Here is a 22,694-nt window from a genome sequence, read left to right on the forward strand (position 1 = left end):
GAATTACACAACAGGCACGTGCCCTCACAACCACTTACACTCGCGGAAGGAGAGCTGTAACCAAAACAGAATTATAACAATTATAATTATGTAACTATGTAATTATGTAATTTAAAAATGAATGAACACTAAGGAAAAAACGAAAACCCCGAAAGGAATCGTTCTACAAGCTGAAAAATTAACAACTACAATTAGATTCATAAACTAATTGAGACAAAATGTACGGCGTAGCAACCCCACCCACACGGGAAGGAAGCTACAAGGGCGTAGTAAAACATAGTAAAAGGGTGAACGACCTCAAGAGAGAGAGAGAGAGAAAGACCGAAGTCAAACTCGATCGCAACCCATAAAATTAGGCCGTGGTGGCCTAACTGCCGAGGCCTCCACGTAGATATCGTACACTACACACACACATCTGAAAAGGAAACTTACTTATTTCTATACTCAAATATATATACAAACATGAAAACATGTTTACATATATATTGAGTAAAAGAAAAGTAAGCGATTAAGTAAAGACAAAACAGACAATGGCTGCCAAGCGAGGACCAAGACAGAGACGTCTGTCACAGTCCGAGCCAAAAGTGAAAGTGAGTATTCACCTGTGTGTGAGGGGGAGGAGGGGTAGCTAGCTACCACTCCCCTACCCCCCCCCCGCTAACTAGCGCGGGGGTAATACACCCTCGTTAAATTCTAATGGCTCGCCATTTCAGCTACGCTAAAAGTAATAACCCTTTGTAAATAGCGTGGTTTGTATTTCGGTTACGGAACAAATACAAATTACCTACGAATTTGTCATTTGTTCCGTAACTGGAATACAAACCACGCTATTTATTAGGGGGTGACTCAGCCATTAGGAAGGGTGGACGTCCCTGCCAATCTGGCTTTTGGCTTTACCCAGGGGCTCCTTATCTGAGTATGTCAGTACAGTACTCAAAAATAAGGAGTCCCTGCACCTCGCTAAAACCTTGCTACACGAGGTCCGCGGCCTACGCAAGCTGTGTGTTGAGTTATAGAAGTGTGACCGTCTAGGTAAAGTTATTCCGAGTCTTTAGAAGGAAAAACTGTTGTAACCAAGACTTTCCCGATACCACCTCTCTAGGGTATGAGGACGCAACAGTATTAGTTTTAATACTAGGTACACAAGGGAGCATGGTTTACCTGCAGTGGTTTGAGGTCAGCTTGTGCAGAGAACCCAGGATGCTGCTTTCCCCAAGAGAGGGGAGGATGAAGAAAAACATAAGAGCCAGTTAAACCTTTTAATTCACGCTAACTAAAACCGGGTAACAATGCCCTCAATCTTCTGCTACTTATCCAATAAGGAGCTTGAGGTTTTAAACCAGCTGTTGTGCAGCCATCACAGGACCGATAAAAAACGTATCGAGTCTCCTGTGGGTCATGTAGGTAGTGGGATGTGAACGTAGTCTGACGTTTCCACACCCCAGCCTGAAGAAACTATGTCAATGAGAAGTTTCTCTTGAATGCCAGGGACATAGCTACGCCCCTGACATCATGAGCTCTGGGGCGACGTGAAGGAGAAGGGTCTGGATTCAGTGCATGGTCTATGACCTTGCGAATCCATGATGATATTGTGTTCTTGGTGACCCTCCTCTTGGTCCTTCGTCAGGATGCCAGAAAATTTTCAATCAATCAATCAATCTTGGTCCTTCCTGTGCTGACGAAGAGTGCAGGCACACGAGGACGGGCTGCGGATGTTTTCTTAAGGTACAGTCTCAAACTCCTCACTGGGCAGAGTAAGAGATGATCAGGGTCATCTGTTACAGAACGAAGACTCGAAATCCGGAAGGAGTCGAATCGTGGATCCGCTACTCCCGGGTTCTGAGTCTTAGCAATAAACTCAGGGACGAAGCTGAACATTACCTCTCCCTATCTTCTTGAATGAGCGATGTAGTATGAGAGACAATGAAGTTCACTGACTCGTTTGGCCAAAGCCAAAGCTAGCAGGAACACCGTCATCCAAGTTAGGTGGCGATCTGTTGCCTGGTGTAATGGTTTATAGGGAGGTCTCTTAAGAGACCTGAGAACTCGAACCACGTTCCAAGGGGGAGGTCTCACTTCAGACTGAGGACAGGTAAGTTCATAACTCCATATGAGTAAAGAAAGTTCTAGCGATGAATAAATGTCCATTCCTTTTAGTCTAAAGGTAAGGCTTAAGGCTGAGCAATAGCCTTTTACTGCTGGGACTGACAGGCGTATTTCTTTACGCAAATATACGAGGAACTCCGCTATTGCTGGAATAGTGGCATCGAGAGGAGAGATTCCCCTTCCACGACCCCAACCACAGAAGACTTTAACTTTCGCAGGTGTCCAGACATCCTGATCGCAACTTGTTGCGAAAATCCTCTCTCAGAGAGGAGATGCTGGATAGTCTCCAGACGTGAAGTCGACTTTGTGGAATATGTTGGCATGTGGTTGTTTGAGTAGATCTTGTCGTGGAAGGAGTTCTCTTGGTGGCTCCATTAGGAGTTGCAGAAGGTCTGGAAACCACTCTGCGTGATGCCATAGCGGAGCTATGAGTGTCATTGAAAGGTTGACTGATGTTCTGGCCTTGTTGAGTACCTTCCTCATCAGACAGAACGGGGGAAAGACGTAAACGTCGATGTTGTCCCACCGTTGTTGGAATGCATCTTGCCAGAGAGCCTTGGGGGTCTGGTACTGGGGAACAAGAGAACAGGAGCCTGAAGTTCAGGGCCGTTGCCAAGAGGTCCACAGTCGGAGAACCTCACAAAGTCAGGACTTTGTTGGCTACTTGATGATCCAAAGACCACTCAGTACTCACTATCTGAGATGCTCTGCTCAGATTGTCAACGAGCACATTCCTTTTGCCCAGAATGAAGCGTGCCGATAGTGGTATCGAGTGGACTTCGGCCCATCTCAGTATCTCTACTGCTAGATGGGATAGGTGCTGCGAAAAAGTACCTCCTTGCTTGTTGATGTAAGCCACTACTGTGGTTGTCGCTCATCACCCCCACTGAGTGGCCCGCCCAGAACAGTTGGAACTGTTGAAGGGCCAGAAAGACGGCCTTCATCTCTAGGAGATTTATGTGGAGGTACCCTTCTGACTCTGGCCTGAGGTCGTGTGGTGTAGCACGTGGCTCCCCCACCCTTTTTTTTTTAAGCGTCTGAGATCAGAATCAAATCCGGGGGAAGGACGAGAAGATACACTCCCTCTCGTAGATTCTCGTCTGGCACCCACCACTCGAGGTCCATCAGTTCTGCTGATCCCATGGGGATCCGGATGTCCGAGAATCGAGAGTCTGATTCCACCGGGAGTTGAGTCGCCACTGGAGGGATCTCATTCTGAGGCGACCATTGGGAACTAGATGGGCCAGTGATGAAAGGTGACTGAGGAGACGTAACCACGTTTGGGCTGGGAGTTCTTCTCGTTTGAGGAAGGGTCTTGCGATCTCCCTCAGCCTTGCTATTCTGTCATCTGATGGGAAGGCTTTGTGGAGATGTTTGTCTATTATCATGCCTAGGTATACCAGTCTCTGTGTAGGAAGCAGGGATGACTTCTTGAGATTTACCATGATCCCCAGACCTTGGTAAAGTCTCAGAAGTTTGTCTCGGTGTTGAAGAAGGGTTGACACTGAGTCTACTAGGATTAGCCAGTCGTCCAGATAGCGGAGGAGACAGATGCCAATGCTGTGTGCTCAAGATGACACTAGGGCAAACACTGGTGAAAACTTGAGGTGCTGTGGAAAGACCGAAGCACAGCACCTTAAACTGGTATTTCCTGTTGTCTAGGCTGAATCTTAAGTACTTCCTTGAAGACGGATGGACTGGGATCTGGAAGTACGCATCCTTTAGGCCCAGTGTACACAGGAAGTCCTGTGGTCTTATCGCTAGTCTGACTGTGTCTGCCGTCTCCATGCTGAACGGAGTTTGTTTGACAAACTTGTTCAGGGCTGAGAGGTCGATGACTGGTCTCAAGCCCCCAAACGCCTTTCTTACAAGAAAGAGTCGACTGAAGCGGCCTGGGGACTCGTCGAGGTCCTCCTGGAGAGCGCCCTTCTTCAACAGGGTCTGGACTTCTGCCCGAAGGGCCGGCCTCTTTTTTGGTCAGGGGAGGGAGAGATGTTATGAACGGGACGCGATATCCTAGATGAATCACAGATTGTCCAGAGTTCAGCCCCGAGTTGCTTCCACCTGTGCGAGCAACTTTGTAGGCATCCGCCCACTGGTGGACAAGCAGGGGGAGTGCCTATCCTAGCGTTTGCGTTCTCGGCTGCTCCCTCTAAGATTTTTTCCTCCCCTGGAGGCCTTAGTGCCTTTCCTGTCCTTGGCAGAAAAGGGCTTCTTATACACCATTTGTCTTCGCTGCTGTCTTGGTTGGATGGGACTGCTGAGGAGCTGGTGGTTTATAGGGCTTGGATGTCAAAGCCTTATGGAGGAGGGAGCCCTTAGGCTCTAACTGGTGGGCTCCCTCTAGAGAGGAATGCCTGAGCCTAGCTATCTCGATGTTAGGGACTTGTTGGTGGAATCTCTCAGACACTGCGTCTCGACGTTTCAAGATGGTATTTGTCCACAAGTTCGAAACTTGGTGGGCGAGAAACTCGATCGTGTGTGTGCCCGAGAGAAGGAAAGTCTCCATTCTCTTCCTGGTACGTTCCTTGGAGAAATCCTCAGTTCGTACCAGGATTCCCAAGGTCCCTAACCAGATATCAAGCCACGAAGTAGCCTGCATAGCATACTTCGTGACCTTTTCCTGATTAAGGATTTCGGTCACCGAGAAAAAGACCTGCCAGCTGGAGACTCTCTCTAGAGAGACCCCCTTAGTAAGCTCTTCCAAGGAATGGTGGAGAGGATGAGCTAGACTATGCTACTCCAGGATCGCAAAGTACCTCCACCTGTTGGACATGAGGTGGTGGCAGGATCTGTTGGTAGAGCTGGAACAATGGAAGGAGGCATACTCGGAGAGCTGTAGGGCGATCTTAGCCCTAGCACCCTTCAAACCTTGAGACCAAAGCAGGGCTGCACTGGTCTTTGAGGGCTTCTGGGTGCCAAAGACACGGTCTAAGACCATATCCTTGCCCTCCCGAGGGGGTATCTCTGGATCAGTAAACCTGTTAAGAAGCCTTATAAGAGTTAGGACCTGGCAGAATGCATGTTCTGACTGTTTTTGCTCTCCTTCTGACGTCGGACTTGCAGCTTAGCCTCCATCTTCCAACCCCGAGAGCTCTTCCTGGGGTGGGTCGAGGACATCCCTTAAGTAGCTGACTGTCTCCATCTTGGTATTCCTAGTGGAGGACTTTGGCAAGGTCTTGGAGTCTTTGGGCTCCTTCCAAGGAAGGAGGTAGAACTCCAACATCGAAGGCCTAGATGTCGTGTCCTTCCTGATCTCCGATGAAGGTAGGGAACTCTCTGCGTGAGGGGAGGCTTCCTCCGACGGTGGAATGGAGGAGGTCCTTTCCTTACGTGACTCCCTTGGCAAAGGTGAGGTGGGAGAGTATCCCGGGGAAGATACAGGAGTAACTAGCCTTGATGGCCTGACCAGAGTCAGTTTTACCCTCGAGGAAGTGACCACGTCTGAGACTTGTTTTTTCCTCTTCAGGGGGGTGGCAGAAGCCATTGTTCTGTGCCGAGAGTCTGGACCCATAGGCTGCTCCGATGAGCGGCCAGACAGGGCAGGATTGACGGCCTGTGCTACAGCTCTGACTAAGGCACTGAACCATGGCTGCTGACTGACCAATACACTGTCAGAAAGATCTCTTGAAGAGGAAGGGACCGAAGGTTCCCTACGAGGAGTTTAAATTGTAGGTGGGTCCGCTTTAGAAGAAGGCAGTTTTGGGACCCTGAACCCCCTCTGCAGAAGCCTGTTCCCCTTTTCCCGAAGGGCGCGCTGAAAGGCGTTTCCAGGGAGGGGAGTGAGGTGATGATGACTTGACCGAGTGGAGTTCCTGTGCCTGTGCTGGTGAGCGCTGATGCGTAGGCAAGCGTTGGGCGCGCGAGCGCACGGGAGATTGCTGGCGCACAGGGGAGAGCTGGCTTGCGCACGCGAACGAGTGGTGGCGTGCACACGGGGACAAAAGTTACCGCGCGTGTGGGCGAGTGTCGGGTGCACATGGGAGAGATCTGGCAAGCAGGAAAGTGCTGGCGCGTAGGAGACAGATGGCGAGCGCGCTGGGGAGATTGCTGGCGCATGGGCGAGCGTGCAGGCAAGATATGGCACGTATGCGCGGGCGAGTGCGCACAGGGGAGTGATGGTGTGTAGGGGAGTGATGGTGTGTAGGGGAGTGATGGTGTGTAGGAGAGCGCTGGCAAACAGGTGAATGCTGGCGTGCAAGAGCTCGATGACAGGATTTGACTGGCGCGTTAATTGGCGCGCAGGATGATGCTCAGGAGAGCGTGATGTGGGGCACACATGATGGCGCACGGGAGTGCTGTTGCGCAGGAGAACATTGGTGTGCAGGTAACTAGCGCGTAGGCGAATGTTGGCGCGCAGGTGAGTGCTGGCACGCAGGTAGACACTGGCGCTTAGGAGATCGTGGATGCGTCGATGCAGGAGAGCGCTGGTGCGCATATCATTGGCGTGTGTGTACATGGCATGTAGGAGATCTTTCATCTGGTTGGCGCGTAGGCACATGTTGGCGCGTAAGCACGTGAGGTTGCTGTCCTGTGGGAGCAAGATGGGTGGTGCGCCGTAGCGTTGGTGCCTGACGAGCTGCTAGTGAGCGCTGGTCAGGTTGCATGGGCGCGTGGTGCGCAGTAGCACACTTTGGTGGAGCCTTGTTAGGCCCATGCAGGAACGGCGATGGAAGGTCGGCAGGTCTGTCGGATGGATGGTCGACGTGTGCTTTACAAGGACGACCATCCACCGAAGGGGATCGCGAACGATCTGCAGAGAGGTCCAGGACCGAAGTCACAAGACTGGTACCAGGTGCAGTGATGGTCAATCGGTCTACTGTAGAGGTTCCTCTGCGGGGGACTGCATAGACGGCGTTGAACCAAAGAGGCGCCTCCTCACTACAGGTGAAGGAAGGCCTCTAAGGCGAAGAGGAAGGCGAGCCTTCTGACATATGCGCCCTCTGGGGGCCGTTGGATCAGCAGTCCTCCGAAGAGGAGTCTCTGTAAGTGAACTCCCCCGAGGGAGAGAAACACTAGCAGGAGAGACTGATGATGAACTTAGTTTCCTCCTCATAGGATGGTCAGGAACGGGGGAAACTAAGCCGTCAGCTACCGTAGAGCCTAGCCTGGCAGAGGAGATGGGTGAAGCCGCATAAGACACCTCTGACACAACAAAGTCGACAAGTGTCGGGGGATCTACCTCCGACGGTGACGACGACTGCTTGACAGAAGCACCCATGTGGATGAAATCAAGCAAAGCCTCCTTGGAGGGCAAACCCGTGAGCCCCAAATCTGGAAAACAGAAGTTAGTGACAAGGCCTCCCCTGGGGGAAGAGGTGGTGCTGCTTCGCTAAGGGAAGCAACCTCATCTCTCGAGACCCGGGGTTGGACAGAAATTAATTGGTCTACAATACTACTCGATGGTCTCTCGAAAGAGACCGACCGAGTAGGCCTTGGGTTTTTCTTCCTTCGAAGCAACCTTCGAAGGAGAAACATCCCGCTTGGCCTTCTTCTTCCGCCGTCACGAAAACCTCTCCCACTGGGAAGAAGACCACTCCCTACACTCGTTGACACTATTACACCGTTGGCCTCTGCAAGAAGGACAAAGGGCGTGAGGATCGGTCTCGACCGCCGACATGAATGTTCCACAGGGGCGGTTGGGAAGGCCAAAGCAGGTGCGCATGGTCGCAGAGGCCAACTTCACACACACCGTCTATGAGAAAACTAAAAGCAAAATGCATTAATGGCTGCCAATTGTCGGCGAGAATGAAGAGCGGCAACGTCTGTTCACCATCCGAGCCGAAAGCAAAGTGAGCTCAATCACAAGTGTGTGAGGGGGAGCGGTAGCAAGCTACCCTTCCTAAACCCCCGCTAACTAGCAGTGTGGGTAGTTAACCCTCATTAAAAAATTAATGGCTCATCATTTCAGCTACGCCGAAAGTAGTACCCCTATTAAATAGCATGGTTTGTATTCCAGTTAGGGAACAAAATAATATTGCAGAGCCATAGGTTCCTAATAAGAAAACAAGCATGAGCTATAGGGTTCGTTAAGCTGTACTGCAGTAACAGTACTGAATATATAATAATATACACTATACAGTATTAGTATTATTAGATAGGAACAACAGTGTTTTGTTGTTATTTATTGGGTGGTGTGGCGATGACTTTCGTGTTATGAATTGTCTAATCTTGTACTTTAGTTGTGTCAATAATGTAGAATTGCCATTGAAAAGCAATAAGAATTATAATACCGCAATAGAGAGTTACCTAGTGTGTTAGCAGATCACGCATAGGCAGCGATCTGTGTTCTAGGGGGGTTATGAGTTAACCTACAGTAGGGCACCAATTATACCGGATTTTTGCCCTTCATGGGTGTCTTTCTTTGTTACCTAACCCCAACAAAGCTGGAGGGCTGACTACAGAGACTCAAATGATTACCATGAGCAACATATGCATGTTAACACTCGCCACAAGAAGAGTAACAAGATAATGTTTATTTGCAAGGGAAGAGACCCACGGCAGAGCAAAAACCATTTTAGAGACACGATGTGAATCATAGGTAATTATGATACTTTAATTTCATGCCACTTATACGATCCATATATTTTTCCAACTGGTTATCTTCTGTTTATTATGCATTTCTGACCATCACTATTGCTGCAAATTACTTGTTTATAGTGCTTCCCAACACAAATCCCATTTCTCCTTGGGGTCCCCTCATAATTCTTATTAGATAGGGGGAGAGTTAAAAAAAATTAATGAACAGGTGGTTTGTTCCAACATTCACGGCCATAAATGGATAAAATACAAGATAACAAGTAAAAAATATACAAAATATACTGTATGTGGTTCATGTACTGTATTTGGTTAAAAATTAAAGTACCATATATTTATCCCCACAGTCATTCTCACGAAAGTAACCATGTGCTTAGAAAATGAAATTGCGTGTTGACTTTCTATGTTTTTGGTCAAGGAGAGATGATGCCTTTAGAAATATAAGCATGATAGTTATATGAAAAAAATAGTCTCAAAAGGAAAAATTATGAAAAAATCACCATGCAAATCAAGGAAAACTTTCCTGAACTTGCTGACTTCTTTATACCTAGGTATAATCTCATTACGTTAGCTTGTATGCATTATCATATTGTATAAACACATATCTTTGATATTTTACAGTGTTTCTCTACTTTAACTCATATACTGATTCTGACTCTAGTTGGTGTCAACAAGGTTAGGAATAGCCTATCTAGGTAGCCAGGGGTGTAAGTACTTGGTTGGTACAGGCATAAATTTTGTCAAATCGATCTACTTTGTGGGGAAAATGTTGTCTATCTTGATAGGAAATACGATGTTATAAAGACAGTTTAACGATTTATGAAATACCATTTAGTATTACGTTACCAGCAGTCAAGCCGGTTGGGAGGCAAAAGCAGGACCGTCACTTGGTCTCAGTTTAAGGTTACGGCAGTCTAAGGGGGGAGGTCGCATGCTGGGGGCATAGTCGCCCCTCCCCTCTGGTAAATAAGTGGGTATGGATATGGCTCTTAGTTTATGTTAGGTGGTGTTCTTGAGTTTGATTCCCTTTTAAAAAGTGGTTTTTGTCATAAATTTTGGGGATTTTAGAACAAAATTTGAAAATTATGAGTTTCCCCAAATTATTTGCATCAGAACAGTTCAAAGTACAGGTACATACCTATAAATAAACCAGGAACACTTCTTATTTTCTTCATTACAAATATTTGTAATGAAAAACATTTACCAAAATTTCAATTACTGACCCACTATGTCCTAACCCACTACAAAGGCTCCCCTAAGGCTTATGAAATATTGAGGGTGTATGTATGATAGTGGCCACCTGCATGTATGATGATGGTCATTTCAATTACTGATCCACTATGTCCTAACCCACTACAAAGGCTCCCCTAAGGCTTATGAAATATTGAGGGTGTATGTATGATAGCGGCCACCTGCATGTATGATGATGGTCATTTCAATTACTGACCCACTATGCCCTAACCCACTACAAAGGCTCCCCTAACCGTAGCTTATGAAATATTGAGGTATATGTACGACAGCGGCCACATGTATGTATGATGATCATTTCAATTACTGACCCACTATGTCCTAACCCATTACAAAGGCTCTCCTAAGGCTTATGAAATATTGGGGTGTACAGTATGTACGATAACGGCCACCTGGGTAAATTTACAGTTTCATCCATTATGTGGAAAATGGAATAAAAATATATTTGTTGCATCAGAAATAGTGTAGTTCCAACGAATTTAACGTTTATTTTGACCGCAAACCATCCGATTTAGGGATTTACTATGGAGTTAAAACAACAAGTTTTTCCAGAAAAATCAGTTTTTGTAACCATGTTTTTATTGTTTTTGTTTCATATTATGTTGTAATGCAGAAATACCCTACTTTATCCCAACAATTATGGGGGACACCAGGTGGGAACCGGGGTTTTGGGTGGGGGGGGGGGCGTCAAATGATATTTGCAATAATTAATGTTCCACCACCCCTCCCTCTATACCCCTACCTAGCCCTACAGGGGGGGGGCCCTCCCCCCCCCCTTAAGGCCAGAGTGATTTTCAGGGCACTACCGAACCTAACAAACCCACCTAACCTAGCCTAGGGGCCCTGTACCCCTACGGGGGGGGGGCGGCCCCCGGCGGCGGCGGCGGCTTCACCCCCTGCGACCCCCCCTTTACCCCGGGCTAAATTTAAATATATATTTTGTTAAGTCACTTCTTACCTTAAATGGAACCTGACGATGATGATGTGGAAGGTTGTGGTTGACCCTCTTCTGAATCATCAATAGCTACTGGAACCCGTTGTGCCTCAGATTGTGGAGGATACAGTTTGCTGGCCGTAATAAAAAAATGATGGAGCAGCTCCTCCTCAGGGTATTTGTGTATAAAAATAAAATGTGACAAATACTGCCTGAAGTATTCACAACGGTTACCAGGCCGTTGTATCCATTTCTTCAGCTCCCGCCAAAGACGTTCAATGTTTTGGGTGTGGATGTCGGGGTTTGAAGGATCCACAAAATTTTCTGAATGGTTTACAGTACGGTGATCGTATCCGAGAGACTGCAGAGAGTTATAAGCCCGCCACTTATCACTAACAACAATGCTGCCCCGTTTAATGTACTTCTCAATTAAAGGGATGAGGGTGGCTGCATCACGCTTCTGTGGTAATGGGTCAATTAAAGGCACAATAAATGTTTTTTTGGACTGCCTCTCAATACCCCCGAACACCCATATGTCACTCAGAGGCCTTCCACGGTCATACTTCCGTTTTCCAAAATGAGATTCGTCAATCTCAACGAGTACACCATCACCACCAATAGCCTCTTGGTTATCAAAACTAAATTCAGTCACTTCTGAACAAAAGCTTCTCCAGTCTACACTAGTAGAAGGAGATATACTAAGGCCCTTAATAACAAAATGGTGGTCCAAACACTTATGCAACCAGTGATTGACAAATAAAATTAATTTCCATGGGGGAAGGTGGGACCCGTGAAGAAAAGTTCCCTTATAGTCACTAACACTATAATTACACAAACGCCTTTTCTTCGTTTTAGGTATTTTCACCGATTTTGTACAATACCACACATGTCTATCTTCACGGAAAAGTAAAGGCGAATCACATTTAGCACACTGAACACTTATAGGTACAGTAATACTAAATGCTCTCTAAGAAACCGAGTCACAACGTCTGGGGTACCATTATAATTACCATGAAATCGGCCGATCACCTCAAAATAAGAATAGCGACATATATCGCACACCTGCACCGGAGGATCCATGACAGTTAAGTAACGAGAAGACTGAACCGGCAGGTTTCCAACCCAAAAACAAACGACAATCAGGAGTTTCTCCCATAATGAAATAGGAAAAAAAACAAAATATTATCGGTTACAATGTTATATTGCACGAAAAACAGATCCTTGAAACAAGAATAAGAGAAAAAATGAATCGTCCAATAATAACCCTTGAAAAGATCCCAGTAGTATTTTGATTGGAGGAGCGACATTAGTGGGAGGAGCAAATGCGCATTCAAGCAAATATTGTCACATTACGCAATGGGGGGAGCCAAGTAGGATGAAAACAGATATACAAACTAACAAGAGGTAGGCTACCTTGCGTGCCCATGGAAAGATATACACTAAACTTAGAAAAAGTCAAGACCTTCAATACCTGAAATAGTTTTTTCTCTGTAAGTATGCATTAGCGACAATAATGTATTGAGATTAAGTATTTTGTTATCACGTGCTTTACTAGGGAAATATATAATTATAATACATTCCCCATAATGGATAAAACTGTAATAATACCGCCACCTGTATGTATGGTGATGGTAGGCTAAGATATAGCAGTGTAAGGGGGTTCATAAGGTTAAGTAGGTAAGGACACAGCTTGTAGGTTGGGTTAGGTGTGGAAGTTTAGGTTGAGTGGCATTCTTGTGCATAGGTTTTGGAGAAAACGGTCTAGGGAACGACTAAAAAATTGGAAGGAAATTCCAATTTTCTATGCACGCAGGAGGAACTGGCCACTTATATACAAAGACTTCAAACTATTGTTAAAGGATATATCTAGACCCACTATCAAACAATTTTCTGTTAAAAGGCATACTTGTATCAACACATACATCACAGCTGAGCCAGGTCTTCTGAAAGTCATTTAACTTTTATAATATCTCTGCTTTTATTGTTTTAATTGAATATTAGGGATGTATAAATGATAGCGGCCACCTGTACGTATTATTAGGGCTAACTTAAAATACGGCAGTGTAAGGGGGGTCGCAGGGGGCATTAGCCCCCTGTTAGGTAATTAGTTAAAGACACAGCTTGTAGGTAAAGTTAGGGTGAGAGTTCAGGTTAGTTGATGTCCATTTTCAATCCACGCGGGAGGAACTGGCCGCTAATATACAAAGGCTCCAAATTTTCTTTATTCATAATATAAGATATTGGCATCAATGACCTTAGATGTCAGGATGCCAGAAAACTTTAAATCAATCAATCACAGCCAAGATGGTTTCTTAAAAAATTGTGACAACGACAAACACGGCATGAAGAACGCATGTGAGAACTACGGTAAAGCATGACGTTAATTTCTTAGAAAAGTTGATGACAAATTCAACAAAAGTCCAAGGAAATACAGCTATTGTGAAAGCACCTTTAGGGTACCACTAAGCCTACCCCAAGACCTTAAATTGGCCTGACATTGATTGCTAAAGCCACTGGGTACCACTTAAACACGATACTTCTCTGGCTAGGCTAGACAGAGCGCTTGAAGTGCAAGAATGTTATTGTATCAAACCATAGATAAGGCACAAGCCATAAACAATAGCTTACAATCGACCAACGAAATCAACACTTAAAGACAATAACAAATTGATGCTAACCTTACAATACTGATTGACTAACTGTCGAAAGACTATTGTCAACAACTTAAAATCTTTCATCTGCAGTCAATGTTATTAAATGTCTCTTTAAATCACACTAACAATCTAACATCTGCGTTTGTTTACATGTGATCTATATGAAAATAGACATGTACTCCTTCGGAAAGGAGGAATTACATACCTAAAACAATTTCCACTTTATTTATATTTAAGAAAACAGCCATATCAATATCATTATCGGTGTCGGAATGAACTTAAAATAAAACATTGGCATCTGGTGTTAACAGGCTACCTAAATATAAGAAGATTCAATGAAAATTGAATTTATGCTAATAATCCTACCGTTGGCAAATGGAGACGCTCAGAGGGTTTGATCAGAATGTCCAGCAATTCTCCAGAGTTACGGAACCTCTTTACCCGCTGACGAGTGACGAACGGCCTGTCATCACCAAATTCACCAATTACCATTCATATGGAATATTGTTTAAAATATTGATATGATAACATTAATGTGCTCAATTTAATTCATAACGCAGAGTGCATGCCTTAAAACAACCCACAATATATATATATATATATATATATATATATATATATATATATATATATATATATATATATATATATATATATATATATATATATATATGTATATATATATATATATATATATATATATATATATATATATATATATATATATAAAACAAGATGAAGTTGGCACGTAGCATGGCTAAGTTGAGGCTAAACTATAAAATTATATTTCACGATGAGGCATATTATTATCAGCATTATTATTCTTATTATTATTATTATTACTATCCAAGCTACAACCCTAGTTGGAAAAGCAAGATGCTATAAGCCCAAGGACTCAAATAGGGAAAAATTCCCAGTGAGGAAAGGAAATAAGGAAATAAATAAATGATGAAAACAAATTAACAATAAATCATTCTAAACATAGTAACAACGTCAAAACAGATATATCATATATAAACTATAAAAAGACTCATGTCAGCCCGGTCAACATAAAATTATTTGCAGAGAGTTTGAACTTTTGAAGTTCTACTGATTCAACTACCCGATTATGAGGATCATTCCACAACTTGGTCACAGCTGGAATAAAACTGTGTAGTATTGAGCCTCATGATGGAGAAGGCCTGGCTATTAGAATTAACTGCCTGCCTAATATTACGAACAGGGTGGAATTGTCCAGGAAGATTTGAATGTAAAGGATGGTCAGAGTTATGAAAAATCTTATGCAACATGCATAATGAACTAATTGAACGACGGTGCCAGAGATTAATATCTAGATCAGGAATAAGAAATTTAATAGACCGTAAGTTTCTGTCCAACAAATTAAGATGAGAATCACCAGCTGAAGACCAGACAGGAGAACAATACTCAAAACAAGGTTCAATAAAATGGGATTGTTTTCGAAGAGAAGATACTTGATTCATAAAATAGATTTTTTTTTGTTTGCCACCATACCCAAAACGACAATACAGAACCAAAATTCGTTTAAATGGGGACGTGCAGTACTAGAGCTAAAGTTAAATGTACCATGGGTTAGTCTTCGATTTGATAAAAAACAAAAAAAAAAATATTCATGAAGATCAGCATAAATGTCACTTATAACTTGAATCATTCTACTAAACATACACACATAAAATAATTAATAGGGGTACAGATCTATTGCCAGTGATATTACAAACAAAATTGGGAAAAACACAATGCTAAGCCATTAAAATATTTAATAAAAAATAACACGAGGAACAACCGATTCACAGAAAAAACAGTTGGCCTTCACTATATTTCAAGATCATTAAAAATTTTGACTTCAAGTTTTCCCAAAACCATAGGCTTGTCTTAAAACAAAAACACACGATTTTTTTTTATTTATTGCATAAATTGACTTTCAAGATAAATTTCAAAACATGATACATATGAAAAGAAACCTCTGACTTGAGGGTAGGCCTACACACAAGCTCATTATTCTATCTGTTTCCTCATTTCCTTTCCTCACTGGGCCATTTTCCCTTTAGTACCCCTTAGGCTTATAACATCCTCCTATTCCAACTAGGGTTGTAGCTATTGGGATAATAATAATTATCATAGATTGTAATACTACTTTTTTCCAATAATATTTACCGCTTGTGTTACTGAAGTGTACGGACATTCAACCTTTTATTCTCCTAAGAAGAGAGAGAGAATGGACAGTAAAAGTTTTCTATTATGGATTAAGGGTAACGTGGGAAAATGTGAAGTTGTTGTTAATCATTTTTTATATATATATATATTTTCAATACAACATATACTTACACGTGAAAGATAGATTTTAACTTAATATTTTTCAAAACGCTTTTCTTTGTGACAACTGCCTTGATGGTTGTTATATTTTCAAACTGGCAAGCAATATTTGAAATCCCCTCACGAAATGTTAGACAGAGCATGTTACTTATAGATAAACAACAATTATGGAAAATTTCCTTGACTATATTCTTTAAATCTTATATAAAAAAGGCTAGCATGACTTATAATAACTTCTTATGTTTCAGTTAACTCATCGTCGCGTATGTATTTTGTGCTACGTATTCTTAGAACCTCGTGCTATACAATAGAGAGAAAAATAAAGATGATTTGATATTCTTGGATTACTTTGAATAAAAATGCATGTATGATGAGTTATTCATAGACATTTCCAATATGGAAAATCTTACTGGTGCACTTAATCTGAAGAACTTGCTGAATTCAAGATATCCTAAAATTTTCTTTCATAATACCAAACGACGAAACTGAAGGGTTCACCCACAGAAATTTCAATCAGTTACTCACACACAATTTTCTACTGAACTATATTCACAATTTCTAACCAGTAAGCATGTCACTTCAATAATTGATAAGGCTGACAAGAGTACCTAAAAATATATGGTGTAACTTCTAAATGTTTTAAAATCATAAACTCGGAATTTTGGTACTTATTGGAATAATATTAAAGTTAAATAACTTTTCTCTATATTTTTTCATTTGTTACTTCCCATCGTTTACTACTCGACATTTTATCATACTACAATTTCCATGCTCTTTTAAGCTTATACATGGTCTATCCTTCTATTATTTAACATAACCACAGATAGTATAATTTTCCCCCGATGAAACCTTTAATTTTACTTAATTTTCCAAACAACCAATAGTTTAATTATTTATCTATCGCACTCAAATTCCACCCATAAACAAACACAGCTAAACCAATGACCACATCTTGTATTATCAAAAACTCCCCCCCCCCCATCCACTTCCTCTTCTGTTCCTTTAGCCCCAACTTAAAATTCATCCATTTTCTTCTTTGATGTTCTTCTCATGTCGCTCTCATCCAACACACTAGTCCTAATTATGGTCCAAGACAAACTTTTAAACTTCCTCTCAATCTACATCTACTGTACCTTCAAATAAATAAATTATCAAACATTCCCATGCACTCTACTTCTCATCATTTTATCCATCAAACTACTCTTTCATTTAATCTGTACTAACACACAGTCCAGAAAACGCTTTTCATTGCCATTTTCTCTTTCCGAATAGCTTACACGTATCTGTCAGTCCTGTAAAATGAAACTGTATACCAATGCTAAGGTAGTTTTTGATACATCCTGTGCATTGCTTCCCTACGAAGTACTACTGAATTTGCTTTCTAATTCTTAAGTTTGTATAGTCGAGTTATGAATTCCAGTCATTAAACAGGATATATAGAATTATTATTATTATTATTATTATTATTATTATTATTATTATTATTATCATTATTATTATTATTATTATTATTATTAGCTAAGCTACAACCCTATTTGGAAAATCAGGATGCTATAAGACCTTAGGATCCAACAGGGAAAAATAGCCCAGTGAGGAAAGGAGATAAGGAAATAAATAAACTATATCAGAGGGAATGAACAATTGAAATAAAATACTTTAAGAACAGTAACAACATTAAAACAGAACTTTCATATATAAAAGAGATTTACGTTAGCCTGTTCAACATGAAAACATTTGGTGCAAGTTTGAACTTTTTGAAGTTGTACCGAACCAACTACCTGATTAGGACGAACATTTCACAAATTGGTCATATCTATTGGAAAAAAGGAGATCCTGGTGACAATTACAATTGCAATCCTATAACAGGCATTACAATGAAACTAAATGCACAATTTCTGATGTGCGTGGTACAAAAATCACCAAAATGGCTTGGGGTTAAAGAGAAGAAAGAAAAAAAAATGCAAATATCAGCAAAGTTGTAATAATCAGAGCCAATCGTACTAGGTTGTTTTCCTGGCATCAATCAGAATAAAGTCTCCCTTTGACCTTTTGACAGGCCCCTATAACGAGGTATGTAGGAAAACGACACTAGTAAACACACAGAAGGACGATCTCTCTTCAAAGACATGTTTATCCTACATTTGCATTAAGTTTAACAGGTATTCTTCTTACAAGGTACAGGGTATTATGAAAACAAGGCAAGCACCACAGAAACCCTGACAGACAGGGGGAAGATCCCCTTCAAACACATAGATGCATGATGACCAAGATTGACCGAAATATCTTCTTCCAAGAGGGAGATGAAATGAACAGTATTTCTAAAAGGCAAACTGATGATCTCCCTTCATTGTAATGTATGTGCGATGGTCTAGCCCCCCTGGGTAGGACAGTGGTAACGTGTTCGCTTACCATTCGCATAGCAGCAGATCGACCCAAGGACGGGAGCGTGAGTTTAAGATGTTTACTGGGGAAGTCACTGCTGTGGTTGGGCACCACAGTGGGAGGGGGGAGCCGCTTGGGCTTTCCCGGCTGACGTTTTCGCGAGCATCTATTCGGATGAAACTGGAACTGAAACCAGACACCTTTAACGTTTACCTTTTACCAAGTTTCACTGAATTCCTTACAACAAAGAAAGGCGAGTTTCAACGACAAGGTGCATGTGATGGCCATTCTCCCAGAGACCCGACTGTAGAGTGGTCACTGTCAACGCAATTCTATAGATAACAGCACATCTACATACTAAGATTGCCTGATATCTCATCCGCAATTTACGAGAATATACATCGATAATTGAAGTAAGACACCCACAATGACGGGAAAACCGGCAAGTAATCTTCTTCATGCACATCTATGAACAATGGTCTATACTAGTACCAAATCTGACTGCTATGCTATAGCAAGGTAGGCATGATATATGGAAAGACGGACATATATATGATGCACATCTATGCTTGGTAATGAATTTTTATGAAGCTTGGCTGAAATTATGCAAACCCACCACTAAAGACGAGTTTCGATAACCTAGAAGGATGATAAACATTAGCAAGACAGATGGAAGATATCCCTTCATGTATACCTAAGCATAGTAGTCTACCCTTTAGGTCAATTGTAATCTCCTTTTCCCTGATCTAGGAATGACCAAGACGAGGTCAGTGTGATAGATATCAACATACGGATAAAGTGATGATTTCCTATCACACACATTTATGTATGATCTTTGCTCCAAATTTGATCGAAGTCTCTTTAAATATGTAAGGGGACTAGGGGAGTTGCAATGACACGTTAAGTGTGGCATTTACAGTAACCGAAAGGAGAAACAGGGAAAATCCATAGTTACCCCTAATTTGTAGATATCCCTCGAAGCAAATTCATATCTGTTTCTCTGCGAATCCTACAAAAAGGGGGATTCTGTTATTCAACATTATTGACTTCGTAACACCCAGAATCCAGGTTTCAATCGGTGAATGGTACTGTCCCAACGTATCACATCATAATGTGAATGTGATCTAAGTCTAAATATAGAAAAAAAAACATTTCTAGATTCAACCAACTAATTTCATTTCATCAGACTTAGGTAAATAAGAAAAGTCAATCAACGATCACCCCTCTTTACCGTGAACTATGATCTACAGTTGTAATCTTCTTTTACAGTTTCCTAACTCTAACGAAGATGCTACTGCCAGCTTAGGTTTACATAAGTTCTTCTCTATTTATCTTCTAGAGATTATACACTTGAAATAAACAATCCCGTAAGAAATTCAAATATATATGTTAGCAGTTTTAAAGATCCTGATTTAGAGATCATAGTTCCTAAACGTTTAAATGATTCCACCTCATTAATCCTTTCTCCGTCCAATGATATTTCATTTTCCATTGCATAATCTGTTCTCATCATCTGTTTTTTTTTTCATCTATTTATCTCGAGCCCAACCTCATGTGATATATCACGCATTGTAGTAAGCAAGCTGGAATAGGCGTAGGAGGAGATGATGATGATGATGATATGTTACCAAAGTATAATAGAGTGTCTATGCTCTGAGTCAAGAGAGAGTCAGAGTCTTCATAGATATAATTGTGTATGTATATTGTATGTTTCGAAAACCATAATTTCAAACCTGACAGACTTTACACATTTTCATATTCCCCCAAGACCTACATGTCTGTCCTACCTCCAATTAGGCCCTGCTACTGGACCTCTCAATTATATGAACATTTTGGATGTTCAATTTACTTTCAACATGTCTTGGAGCGATCATTTTGTCAAACTCGAAGTGAATAATACTGCTTTAAAATGCTATTGATTATACTATTCAAGACATCTTCATTCTAGTTATTATCTTATACAGTGTTATTCGTTCCCGATTGGAATTTCTACTTTCATATTCATGGCGTTTCAAGATATGACTCTCTCTCAGGACTGCATCAAAGGAATTTCTTCTGATCACTGACCCACCACAATATCTTTCGATCGTCTTCCTCTCTGCCACAGAGGACTTCATCTTTTTACACGGGGTTTTATTTCTGGCCCCTGTTTATGCAGTGCACGAGACAGACACCCTATTCTCAAGTGGCCTTGCAACCACCGTCAGTACGCAATATTCTATAAGCTTTCTGAGCAAAACCAGCTTTCCGTGACTTTCTTTCCCCGTGCTACCAAGAACAGTAACTCTATTCTTTCTTTTATTTTACTTAACTCACGATCTCTCACCCCTTAAAACATGCTTTAAACGCAGGTCTGTCGCTTCCTTATTAATTCAGTCGCTTGTTTTTTTATGATCCTATGTTTGATAAAATCAAGTCCTTTCCCACGCCTATTGCCGCAATGGGCCTCAATAGGCGTGGGAGGAGATGATGATGATGATGATGATGTTTGATAGGGCATGGGGGTGCCTGTCAGATTATCCTTTGCATTGGAGAAAATACGCACTTAAGATTTATTCTTCCTCTTTTCTTTCCATTTCCCACAACTGGGAATTCAACCCAATGGAAGCTGTATCTTCTCGTAAATATCTGCATCAGTTACTGACCTAAATAACGAAGCCAAAAGGAAGAGAGGAAACTGACAACAAAGCAATTCTCAGTCCTGACTAGCCAATAAATAACCATCATAATTAGAGTTAAGTCGCTTGCCACACGTACAGTAATTCTGTTCACTATATGTATATTCCATCATTTCTATTTTCATCGTTTACAGGTTTGAAATCAGAGTTGAATGATTTTCAGCCAGTGACTTACATTATCCAATAGATTTTGTAGATTTGAGAACAAAGCACTCAGAAGGATATTGGGAGTTAAATGGCAGGACAGCATTAGAAATGAAACTATAAGAGAAATTACCCGCGAACCATATGTGGATGAGATCATGGTGAGGGGTAGATGAAGATAGCTTGGGCATGCTTTTCACACTCCCCAGAAGAGATTAGTTCCCCCAACTTTCAAATGGGCTTCACATGGCACTAGAAAAGTTAGTAGACCCAGGCCTACAAGGCTGAGGAATTTGAAACGTGAAGTAGGAGATGACGAATGGAGAAGTATTGAAGTAAAAGCTCAATATAGAGACGACTGGGGAAATCTAACAATGGGCGTAGGAGACGATGATGATGATGATGACTTATTTAACTGTTATATCTCAGGAAAACTAAGAAAAACATTCAAATTTTGTTAAATTCAATTCCTAATTCTAATGCATTCCAGAATAAGTAGAGTATCCAGTGTATATCAGAATTTGTTCTTTTGTATTAAAAAAGAAAAGAGAAAAAAGATTTTGCTAATACAAAAAATGTAAGAACGGATATGTTCTTAAGTTAATGATTATAATACACACATACATACATACATATATCATACACACACACACACACACACACACACATATATATATATATATATATATATATATATATATATATTCTCAAGAATAATCAGTTTCCCTTAATAGGGGTGGTTCAAGGGGAAGAACACATTAGTCACTGCCACATTCATACCTTTGACTATTGAATAGTGAATTGGTCTCTTTATACACTCAAGGAAAGGTTCATCAGCAGCGTATGTAACACACACACACACATACTGGACTATTCATCCCTATATTGCAATCAATATTGCACACCCATCTCCAGAGTCTTCCTGGTGTAAAATACGTTCACTTCCTTCTCTCTATGCCTTTTTAGTTACCCCAGACACAATCACTCTTTATCCCCTCAATATGTATGCACGCAATGAGCTTCCCATTTTGTCTCAAGTCTTACCAAGTGCTAAAATATTTAATTACCTCGCCTTAAACAATTAAGTTATTAGTCATCTTCTTTCATCTATTTGTGGTGGCCTATTTGGTAACATCCCTGACTGGTGATCGCCAGACTAGGGTTCGAGTTCCGGTCAAACTCGTTAGTTCCGTTAGTGGATGCAATCTCACCATCCCTGTTAAGCTAAGGTTGGGGGTTAGAGGGAGCCTATAGATCTACCTGCTGAGTCATTAGCAGCCATCGCCTGGCTTTCCCTTGGTGCTAACTTGGATGGAGAGGGGGCTTCGGCGTTGATCATATGTTATATGGTCAATCTCTAGGGCACTGTCCTGCTTGCTAGGGCATTGTCACTGTCACTTCCCTCTGCCATTCATGAGCAGCCTTTAAAAATTCAAACATCCACACAGAATAAACACCCATTGTTTTGTTTATAACTACATCGACCTATACTATGGACCAACAGACACTATGGCATTGGTCAATTGTAGATTTTCAAACAGTTCAGAGCGACGAAGAAGCTAACATTTTCTTTTCCTGAATCACATGGTCTCATCTTCCATGCACGGGACATTTATTTACTTCAAGGGGTACAAAAGCCTTCACTAGGCGCTTAGCTGCCTTAAGGTACAATACATGTGT

General features: G+C 41.8%; 1 protein-coding gene across 8 annotated transcripts in view; it reads right to left on the minus strand.

The window, feature by feature from the left end:
- Positions 1-13,922, minus strand: part of LOC137627682 (zinc finger protein 160-like) — a 130,647-nt gene extending 116,725 nt beyond the window's left edge. For 6 of the 8 annotated variants that reach the window (XM_068358890.1, XM_068358892.1, XM_068358889.1 and 3 more), the window contains exon 1: positions 13,846-13,922. The gene's annotated coding sequence lies outside the window, so the exon portion shown is untranslated. Of the gene's footprint in view, positions 1-10,849; positions 10,971-13,503; positions 13,642-13,845 lie in introns of those variants that run through there. The other 2 variants (XM_068358887.1, XM_068358888.1) reach the window with 2 other exon arrangements.
- Positions 13,923-22,694: the final 8,772 nt, after the last annotated feature.

Source organism: Palaemon carinicauda, chromosome 35 (assembly GCF_036898095.1).
Source record: "Palaemon carinicauda isolate YSFRI2023 chromosome 35, ASM3689809v2, whole genome shotgun sequence".
Taxonomy (NCBI): domain Eukaryota; kingdom Metazoa; phylum Arthropoda; class Malacostraca; order Decapoda; family Palaemonidae; genus Palaemon; species Palaemon carinicauda.